Source organism: Octodon degus, unplaced genomic scaffold (genome assembly GCF_000260255.1).
Source record: "Octodon degus isolate 3935 unplaced genomic scaffold, OctDeg1.0 scaffold00018, whole genome shotgun sequence".
NCBI lineage: Eukaryota > Metazoa > Chordata > Mammalia > Rodentia > Octodontidae > Octodon > Octodon degus.
Window position 1 is genome coordinate 23,153,558 of NW_004524594.1, and position 11,121 is coordinate 23,164,678.

Here is an 11,121-nt window from a genome sequence, read left to right on the forward strand (position 1 = left end):
GATAAGGAACAAGTAGCCAGAATATATAAAGAACGCTTATGATTCAACAAAAGGACAAACAACCCCATTTTAAAAAATGGGCAAATGAGCCAGGTGTGGTGGTGCAGAACTGTAATCCCAGCACCTGGGAGGCTGAGGCAAAAGGATTTCTGTGAGTTTGAGACCAGCCTGGGCTATATAAGTGAATTCAAGGTCAGCCTGCACTATATAGAGAGACCCTATTTCAGAAAAAAAAAGAAAACACTAAAACACATTTCTCCAAAGAAGATACACAAATGATGAATAAGATGTCATTAATGATTAGGAAAGAGGAAATCATGTGGCTCCTCATGAACTGGCATGGCTATAATAAAAAGATGAATAATAACAGGTACTGTTGAGGATGTGGGACAGCAGTGTGCCAGTGGGAAAGCAAAACAGTCCATGCCCAGGGAATAATCATCCAGTTGTTCCTCTGACAGTGTCCACACAACCAGCAATTCCACCAAGAGGTAGATACATAGGGGAACAGAAGGCCTAAGTCTTTCTACAGGAAGGCTCACAGCAGCACTCTTCACAGTAGCCAGAGTGGAAAAGCCACAGATAGCCACCCACTGACAGGTCAGATTTATCTTGCTAGGTCACTGAAAAGTTACATGAAAGGGCTATGTGAAGTGAGAGAAGCCAGACATAAAAGTCAGCTAGTATGTACAGTCCCATATGTATGAAAAGCCCAGGTTGGAGCAAGAAGAGATCTAGAATAGCAAACCCAATTTTGGGCAGCAAAGGCAAGGCAGAGGGCAGCAGAATCCCTGACTCAAAATGATGCTGCAGGGCTGGCCAGATGGCTCAGCAGATTAAAGCGCCTGCTTAGGCAGATGCAGGGGCTGGGGTTCAATCCCTGGCGTGCAGTGCTGGCCCCGCCCCCAGGGTGCACTGAGACCCCGATTGAGACTAGGCATGGTGGCACACGCCTGTAATCCCAGTGCTTGGGAGGCTGAAAACAGAATCAGGAGTCTGATCTATGTAGTGAGACCCTGTGGACCCTATATTAAATACATTTTTTAAAAAATTATACTACAAAGGTACTAAAAACTAAAAACAGTATGGTGCAGACTAAAAAAACCAGACCCAAGGATCAGTGGAACAGATTAGTAGATACAGAAACAATTCCAAACACACTCACCCACAGTATCTTTGACAAAAGAGTCAAATACATTCACTGGAAGAAAGATTGCCTCTGGGCTGGGGAGTTGGCTCAGTGGAATAAGCGCTTCCCTGGCAAGTGCAAAGGCCTGAGTTCCATCCCCGGTTCCACCAAAAAGAGAAGGAAAGATAACCTCTTTCATAAATGGTACTGAAAAAACCACCTTTCCATGTGCCAAAGAATAAAACAATCAAATCAAATCAAAATGGATCAAAGATCTAAAATAGAAACACTTTAAATCTTCTGGAAGAGAGAATAGGTAGAACTCTCTCTCTCTCTCTCTCTCTCTCTCTCTCTCTTTTTTTTTTTTTTTTTTTTTTTTTTTTGAGACAGGGTTTTGCTGTATGGTTCACGCAGGCCTTGAACTCGCTATGTAGCCCAGACTGGTCTCAAGCTTCAAGCTTGCAGCAAATCTTCCTGCCTCAACCACCAGAGTGCTGGAATTACAAATGTGAATCACCATTCCTGGGTTAGGTAGAACTCTCGAAAGTCAGCTAATATGTACAATTCCATGTATATGAAAAGCCCAGGTTGGAGCGAGAAGAGATCTAGAATAGCAAACCCAATTCTGGGCAGCAAAGGCAAGGCAGAGGGCAGCAGAATCCCTGACTCAAAATGATGCTGCAGGGCTGGCCAGATGGCTCAGCACTGGTATAGACAAAGACTTCATGAACAAAACCCTGATTGCACAGGAACTATCGCAAAGAGTCAACAACTGGGATGTCACCTTATTAAAATGTTTTGTGGCCGGGGAGATGGCTCAGTGGAATAAGCGCTTCCCTGGCAAACACAAGGGCCTGAGTTCAATCCCTGGTTCCGCAAAAAAATACATAAATAAAATAATGGAGTACTACTTGGCCATAAAGAAGGTCAACTGAGACATTTCTAGGTAAATGGAATGCACCTTGAGCTCATACTCTTAAGTAAAATAAAAGAGACAAATGTGTAAATACCATTTTGTTTCTCTGGTATGAGAAACTGAAAGTGTAAATAACCAAAATAGATATTGTGAAATAGGAAAAATTGTTCAAAAGGAAAGAGGAACTAGGAAAAATTTTCATTTAGCAATAATCATACCTCAGAAAAATCTCATTGGCTATGATACTGCCACTGTGAAAGCTGGAAAGGGAAACTAGGGTGGGGGAAGGGGAAAGGGAGGAAGGGAAAAAATGAGAAAAGAATAAAATGGAAACAGCTATGTAAATAAAGAGGAGGGCAGGGGAGGGGGGAAAAAGGATCAAGTTACAGCCGGTACAGGTACAAATTCCTTCTGATGAATGCAATCTGTCTGCACATCTACGTTGTACCAAAGCAGAGGGAGACCAAGGGCCTCCAATGGAACAGACGGGACATGGAGTAATAGGACAAAGAAGAGTTTGTCACCCTTGGCCCTCGGGCAACTGGTGTCCACCCAAGAGCCTGGTTTTCTATTGTTTCTATCCTACAGGGCAATTTTTTCACTGGAAATTAGCAGGAAACAAAGATACAAAAGCAAAAGCAACAATTAAAAGGAAACGAACCGCGCACCCAAGCCTGCGGGGTTCCGACGGCCTTTCCAAACCGGCCTCTGTCCACTGACCTGAACCCGCGCACAGCGGGGGTCAAACCCCTCCGTCTCCACAGGGAGCCCAGTCAGCCAGTTTACCCGGACAGCTCGGCTGCGCAGTTAGCCCACAGCTGTGCGGCTTCTCCCCAGGAGGGGTCTCTGCTCTCATCAATAAACTTAATATTTTTTTTTAATTTTATTTATGTGTGTGTGTGTGTGTGTGTGTGTGTGTGGCCAGCTCAGCCCACCAGGGGGCGGGGCTGGCTGGCATGTGGTGCTGGGGGATTGAACCGCGGTCCCTGTGCTCTGCTAAGCTTGTTCTAAGTAGGTGCTTTAGACCACTGAGCCATCTCACCAGCCCAATAAACTTAATAAATAAATAAATAGTCCTAGGAAGATTTCAGGGCACAAGGCTGGGCATGGTGGCGTGTGCCTTTAATCCCAGCACTTGGGTGTCTTAGGCAGGAGGATTATGTGACTATAAGACCAGCCTGGGTGACAAAGTGAGCTGGAGGCCAGCCTGAACTGCATAGCAAGACCCTGTCTCAAAAACAAAACAAAACAAACAAACATAAATAAATAAATAGATACAAAACATGAAAAGTCCAGGGCAGGCAAACCTGTAACAGTGGAGAGTGGTTCTGGTTACCAGGGTGGGACAGGGAAGGAATGAGGAGTGGCTGCTCATGGTATAGGGTTTCTCTTGGGGATGATGAAAAGGTTTGGGAATCTGATCATAGTGACTGTTGCACAGCACTGAATCGAAATGTGAATGAATTGTACACTTTGAAAAGAAGAGGGTGGTGGTGGCGCACACCTGCAGTCCCGGCACTTGGGAGGGTGCATGTGGCAAGATGATGGCCATGAGTTCAAAGCTGGTGTTGGCTACATAGTGAGACCCTGTCTCAAAAACAAACAAACAAACGAACAAACAAAGGTGAGCTTACCAGGGACTTGGCCTGAACTTCCAATCTGCTAAAATGAGTTGCTAAGAAGGCTTAAATGAAAGTAATAAGTAATATGTTTTGGGAAAATCCAGGAAGGCCAGAACTCTCGACCAGGGAGATAGCTCAGTGGCATAAGCACTTGCCTGGCAGGAAGCTCAGAACTCTCTAGAAGCTAACAAGGATTTTTCTGGATCTCCCATATTTATTGGCTCTTTCACAATTCAGGAGGGTGCAGGAAGTGGAGGGCACGCCTGAGGTAAAGCCCTAGAAGATGAGCAGGGCCTTGAGAAGTTAGAACAAAGACATTCAAAGCCGTAAATCTTGCTGATTGAGAGAATGGTTTGATCTGTCCTTGGCTGCCTCAGCCATGGTGTTACCTTGTCTTCAGAGTACTGTGGTCAGCAATTTACCCCTTACACAGCCCGGTCCCCAACATGAACCCTCTACATATAGTTGTTATTTTCAAAAAGATTATGCGGCTGTATTTTATAAACAGTTTAAGATGTAAATTTTTCTCTAATGTGCTTTACCATTTTATAATGACATTTGATTTTCATTATAGTCCTGTGAGAAAATCATTGCTAATCCTATACCAAAAAAAAAAAAAAAGCCTGCTCCCCTTTTTTTGTATTTAGTACAAGGTCTATAGGGTCTCACTACTTAGATCTGACTCGTACTGATCCTGTTTTCAGCCTCCCAAGAGCTGGGATTACAGGTGCACGCCACCGCGCCCAGTCTCAATCACTGTCTCAGCACGCCCCAGGGGCAGGGCCAGCACGGCAGGCTGGGAGTCAAACCCCAGTCCCTGCGTTCTGCCTAAGCAGGCACTTTAGTCTGCTGAGCTATCTGGCTGGCCCAGAAAAAAGCCCATTTAACAGGTAAAGATTCCTGTTGCTCAGGGAGGTTCAGTCCTTGCTGGCCGTCACACAGCTGGGAATTAACAGAGTGAGCCGAGGAGCAGTTCTTGGGCACTGCGGCCGAGTGGGCTTGATGAAACGCCTGTGAGACCTTGCAGTGAACGAATCTCCAGGAGGCTGGCTGCCATCTTCTTTCGCTCATTTCCTGGGCTTTGATTACAATGGGAACCTCATAGATGTTAAGGTGAAGTGATGGGAGACAATGCCAGGGCCAACAGACACTGCTGGGGGTGCGCGAGGCAGGCAGACTCCCAGTGGGAGCAGACACAGAGTGGAAATTGAATGGGACATTGTCTGAGTATCTGTTTGGAAGGTTCAAAGAGTATAAAACAGTGTCTAGAGAACATAGAACATGGAATGCTTTATATTATAGTTGACGTGTAATTAACAGTATAATCCAGGCAAGGGGTGTGTGACTGTAATTCCAGCACTCTGGGTATTTGAGGCAGGAGGATTGCAAGTTCAAGCCCAGCATGGACAATTTAGCAATTTATTAAGACCTTGTGTCACAGGGGCTGGAGAGATGGCTCAGTGGTCTAAAGCACTTACTTGGAACAAGCTTGGCAAAGTACAGGGACTGCTGTTCGATCCCCCAGCACCACATGGCAGCCAGCCCCGCCCCCAGGTGGGCTGAGCTGGCCACACACACACACACACACACACACACACACACACACAAAAGACCTTGTGTCACAAAATAAAAAAGTGCTGAGGATGTAGCTCAATGTGGAGATTCTAGGTTCAATCTCCCCCCAAAACACTAAAACAAATGTACATAAAAAATGTACCAAGAGAAAAAATTTGGTTTTTGAGACAAATTCACACTATGTATCCCAGGCTGGCCAGGCAATCTTCTTGCCTCAACCTCCCAAGTGCTGGGATTACAGGCATGTGGCACTATAACTAGCACAAAAAGAATGTTTAAAGGGCTTGGAGGAAGCTGTAGAAATAGGAAAGAAACACTCTAGGTTGGGGCAGTGCTGAGTACTGAGCCCAGGGCCTTTGCACTGAGCTACATCCTGAGCTCTTTTTATTGAGACAGGGTCTTGCTAAATTGCCCAGACTGGGCATGAACTTGCAATCGTTGTGCTTCTCAGAGTGCTGAGATTACGGGCATGGGCCACTATCTCCACCAGCTAACATTTGGACTTCATAAGTGAGGAGCAAAAATTGAGGGCGCTATGACATATTCTCAAGCAACAGGACATCCTAAATCAGGTAACAAAGCTGATGATTTGTGAAAGAGCCAATAAATATGGGAGATCCAGAAAAATCCTTGTTAGCTTCTAGAGGGTTCTGAGCTTCCTGCCGGGCAAGTGCTTATGCCGCTGAGCTATCTCCCTGGTGGAGAGTTCTGGCCTTCCTGGATTCTCCCAAAACATATTACTTTTATATTTAGGACATCCTAAATCAGGTATTTTATACTTTTATTTATCTATTTTTATTGAGATAAAAGAATCATAAACTGTACCATTGTAATCGCGTTTCAGCATTGTTTCAGTAGCGCATGTATATGTATTTTTTTCCACTTATTTCTGACTACCGCTAGGTCATGCATGATGTTCTGGGAGGCAGCTTGCACTGCACTTCAGACCCAGAACCACCAGGGGGCGGCAACGTCGCACAACCTCAGAGTGGTTTGAGTTTCTCCCACATTGTTGTTACTCAAACTTCATCCCCTCCCAAATTTCCTACACCATTGTTATCTAAAATTAAGGCTTCGTGGGAAGTCCGAGGCAAGGTATTTGATGCAAACTTATCTAGGCTGAGGATGGAAGCTGAGAAAAAGCTACATTGGCTGGGGCTGTGGAGGCTGCTGATGTCACTCAAAGGCAGAACACTTGCCTAGCATGCAGGAGGTGCTGGGTTTGATCCTCATCCACGCAAAATAGAAACAGTGACAACAAACAAACATTCCAGTGAACCTTAAGCCACTGAATAGCCGTTTACTGAGCTATTACTATGTCTGAGGCAGTGGTGGTGGAGAAGGGCAGGAAGGAGTTCTGTGGGGTAAGAACCTCCTCTGGGGCTGGGCAGGGGGGGCGCATGCCTGCAATCCCAGCACTCGGGAGGCTGAGGCAGGAGGATTGTTATGAGCTTTAGGTCAGCCTGGCCTACAAAGTGAGACTGTCTCAAAAACATACAAACAAAATACTGTAAAACAGAGAGATTGGTTGTATGGTGTCTGGAGTGAGTTAGAAGTGAGTTTAGGGGCTGGAGAGATGGTTCAGTAGAATAAATGCTTCCCTGGCAAGTGCAAGGGCCTGAGTTCAATCCCTGGTTCCACCAAAAATAAATAAATAAATTTAAGAGAAGTGAATTCAGTTTCTGTCTAGATACATGATTTTTTTTTTTTTTTTTTTTTTTTTTTCAGGGTCTCACTATGCAGTTCAGGCTGACCTTGTGCTCACTTTTGTAGCCCCTGGGCTGCTCTCAAACTGAGATCCTCCTGGCTCAGCCTCCCAAGTACAATAGGTGCATGTGGGGCTGGGGATTGAACTTGGGTCCTTGTGATTGCCAGATAGGTAGGTGCTTATGCCTCTGAGTTATCTCTCTGGCCCCTGGTTACATGACCTTCAGTGAGCCATTTAGTTTCAGTTTCCCCAGTGGGAAAATAGATTTAATAATGTTATTGATTACAAATCCAATTTCGACTAATATCTTTGGGATTTGGGAGTGACACAGGGCTCTTGGCTACAGGACCAGCAGTCAGTTTGGGCTGTTCCCACTTTATTGACTTCGCCTCCACCTCTGGTTCTTTCTCTCTTTTTTCTTTTTCTTTTTTTTTTTTTCCTTTTTCTTTTGATACAGGGTCTCACTACGCAACTTGGACTTGTAGTGATCCTCTTGTCTCAGCCTTCCCAGCACTGGGATTATAGGCATGTGCCACCATGCCCACTATTGTGCCCACATGTTATGCCCAGGGTTCTGGGGCCAGCATGGCATGCAGTACTGGGGATCTAACTAGAATCCTTGTGCTTGCCAGGCAGGCGCTTAGACTACCAAGCTATCTCCCCAGCCCTTTTTTCTTTTTGAGACAGGATCTCGCTATGCAGCTTAGGCTGGCCTTGAGCTCACTTTGTAGTCCAGGCTTGTCTTGAACTCACAACAATCCTCCTGCCTCAGCCTCCTGAATGCTGGGATTACAGGTGTGCCCCAGCCCACCTCTGGTTGTTACTTTTTTTTTTTTTTTTTTCCTTTTGTTTTTTGAGACAGAGACTTGTTTGCAAGGACCTGGTGCCCCACCTGTGCTAGGAAGAGCCCTGACCCAGTTCCCTTTCCAGGGCTGGGTCAAGGCCAACAGGAATGACCACGGAGCTTGGGGCATCCCTGACTGAGTGCTGATGGGAGAGGTGGCAAGGGTCAGGCTGTGGTGAGGAGGTAACAGTGGAAACATTCTTTATGCCTGTTTCTCAGCTATTTTGCATAACCGTATTCTCATGCAGAGGACTTCTCTTGAAACTTTGATCCAGAAGGAGTAAGAGATCCCTGGAATAGCTGGATGTGGTATGCGTGCCTGTATTCCCAGCACTTTCAAGGCTGATGCAGGAGGTTCACTGGGAATTCAAGGCCAGCCTGAGCTACTAACAAGACTCTGTCTAAAAAACTAGAAGAACAAAAAAAATACCAGCCAAACAACCGAACAGAAATCAACCAGGGAGGGGCTGGTGAGATGGCTTAGTGGTCTAAGGCACCTACTTAGAACAAGCTTGGCAAAGCACGGGGATCACAGTTCAATCCCCCAGCACCACAGGCTGCCAGCCAGCACCGCCCCCTGGTGGGCTGAGCTGGCTACACACACACACACAAACACACACATAAATAAATAAATAAATAAATAAATAAATAAGAAATCAACCAGGGAATCCCATATTCTTCATACATTGTCTTACTTGGTGAGTACAATGAGGGATTTTTAGGAGAGGGGATTCTGTTTGGAACCAAGTAGACTTTCTGCCCAATGGCTCTTCATCTGTCGAATTCTAGCTGTGTTCTCCAGACACTGCGAGCAGAGGAGGGATCTCCAGCAAGCAGTGGTGGGATGTTCTAAGTTGGTGCTGCCTCACTCAGGAGCTGCTGGGCCAGTGTGGCTATGGGGCTCTTGGAATGTGGCGAGGGCAACTGAGAAACTCCACTGTATTTATTTAGGAACAAAGGGAGGTTATGAGCAGAATATATTTATTGGGGGAAAGAAAGGTCCTGTCCAAGAGAGGGATAGGATAGAATCCTAGTGGGTTGTCCCCTACATTTTATTTTATTTTATTATTTATTTTGGTGCCAGGAACTATATTTTAAATGTTTATTTAATATCAATGGCAAAAGCCACATGTGGCTAGTGGCAACTTGATGACAGTGAGAACTCCCTCTGGAGGATTAGATTCCCATCACCATGGCCCCAGCAACCTCATTTTTAATGCTCAGTGTGCCCAGGGTAGGGCTGACATGACATGCTGTACTGGGGATCAAACCCCGGGTCCTGCACCTGCTTGCAGATGCTTTAGTCCGCTGAGCTTCAATAATAAAATTCTGAAAAATTCAAACAACATCATTGGAAAACCCACTACTATTATGGTCTATTGGACTATATTGGGATATTTGGCTGAATTCATGCACCTACAGTATTTAAATGACAATGGAATGCCCTTCTCTGACAAAACTAACCAAAAAGGAGGGTTACCATTTTGTATCTGTATACTCAAAATAGAATAGATATATAGCTCCATTCTCTTAATTCAATGAATAGAGAGGTTTGTCCTAATAATGTTTGATCAGCTTTTTTAAATTATTTTTTTAATTTTTTTATTAATGTTTCTGGTTTTTTTTTTTTTTTTTTTTTCAGAACCAGGGATTGAACTCAGGCTCTTGCGCTTGCCAGGGAAGCGCTTATTCCACTGAGCCATCTCCCCGGCCCTGTCCTAATAATGTTTGAGACAGGATATCAGGTCTGCATCTTGTACAATGAATAACCAATAAGACAACAATATACAATATATTATTATTGAAAATGTACTAGTAATCAGTTGTGAAACTGTCTCATTGCTATTTGTTTCTCAAAAAAAAATATGTATATATATAAAGATGATCCAAAAAACAAAAAACAAACAAAAAATCGAGACCTAAGTACTTCCCATTTATATAGCTACTAACATGCAATCTTATTCTTCCATATTAGAAATTAACACACAGGGGGCCTGGCCTTAGCTCAGTTGTTTAAGTGGCTGCTTCCACAAAGCTGTCAGCCTCAGGTTGCTGTAGTTCGATCCCCACAACACACCAGCCAGCCAAACCACTCCTTAGGGCATTTAGAGCAAAAAACAAAACAAAACAAAACAAAACAAACTTATGGGCTGGAGAGATGGCTCAGTGGTCTAAAGCACCTACTTGAAACAAGCTTGGCAAAGCACAGGGACCGCGGTTCGATCCCCAGCACCACATGCCAGCCAGACCCGCCCCCTGGTGGGCTGAGCTGGCCACACACACACACAATAAATAAATGTAATAAATAAAAAAAAATAAATAAATATTTAAAAAAAAGAAATTAACACACATTTTTCAATAACAAACTTCATATAATCAGAATTTAATAATTGTGAAACTTTGCTAATATCATAATTAAAGCATTGCTCAGTGATATGAAGTTCATATGCATTTTAAAAATTTTATTTAACATCTGCAAGCAGGCACAGAGGCCAGGGGTTTGATATTGTCAGCAACCAGAATAGTTACCCCTGAATTTTTCTGGGTTCCTGTAACATGGGGTATTGTTACCCATTCTTTGACTTTTAGTCTGTGAAATTTCTTTTGAATTAAATATTTTTTTGTAAAAAAACAAACAACAAAAAAAACCCAACAACATCATAGCTCATATGTATGATCAACATGTTTTTATATTAGATTTCCTAATGTAGTCAAGGCATTTTATTTATTTATTTTTTTGCTCCGAATGCCTCCAGGGCAGGTTTGGCTGGCTTGAGTTGTGGGGATCGAACCACAGCAACCTGAGCCTGACTGCTTTGTTGAAGCAGCCACTTAAAGAACTGAGCTACGGGGCAGGCCCCCTAGTCAAGGCATTTTAATGTATTATTTTCATTAAATTATATTCAGTTATTTTTTTTTCAGTTATCTGTTTTAAAGAGAAATTTTTGTTTCTAAAAACAGAAGTTTAACTCTTTCCAGTTAGCGCCAAGCAATGGGCATCTCTTGGGACAAGTGGCACAAGTGCCGCAAGACTGGGGCAAAAGAAAGCCCTATCACAAGAAGTGGAAGTATGAGTTGGGGCACCCTGTTGCCAACACTAAGATTGGCACCTGCTGCATACACACAGCCTGAGTTTGAGGAGGCAACAAGATACTGAGCCCTGCTGCTAGATGTGGGAAGCTTCTCCTGGGGCTCTGAGTGTTGTACTCGAAAAACAGGGATGGGCTGGTGAGATGGCTCAGTGGTCTAAAGCACCTACTTACAACAAGCTTAGCAAAGCACAGGGACCACGGTTCAATCCCCCAGCACCACAGGCTGCCAGCCAGC

General features: G+C 44.3%; 1 pseudogene; it reads right to left on the minus strand.

Moving 5' to 3' along the window:
- Positions 1–2,190: 2,190 nt before the first annotated feature.
- On the minus strand, positions 2,191–2,307 carry LOC111815596 (annotated as a pseudogene).
- Positions 2,308–11,121: the final 8,814 nt, after the last annotated feature.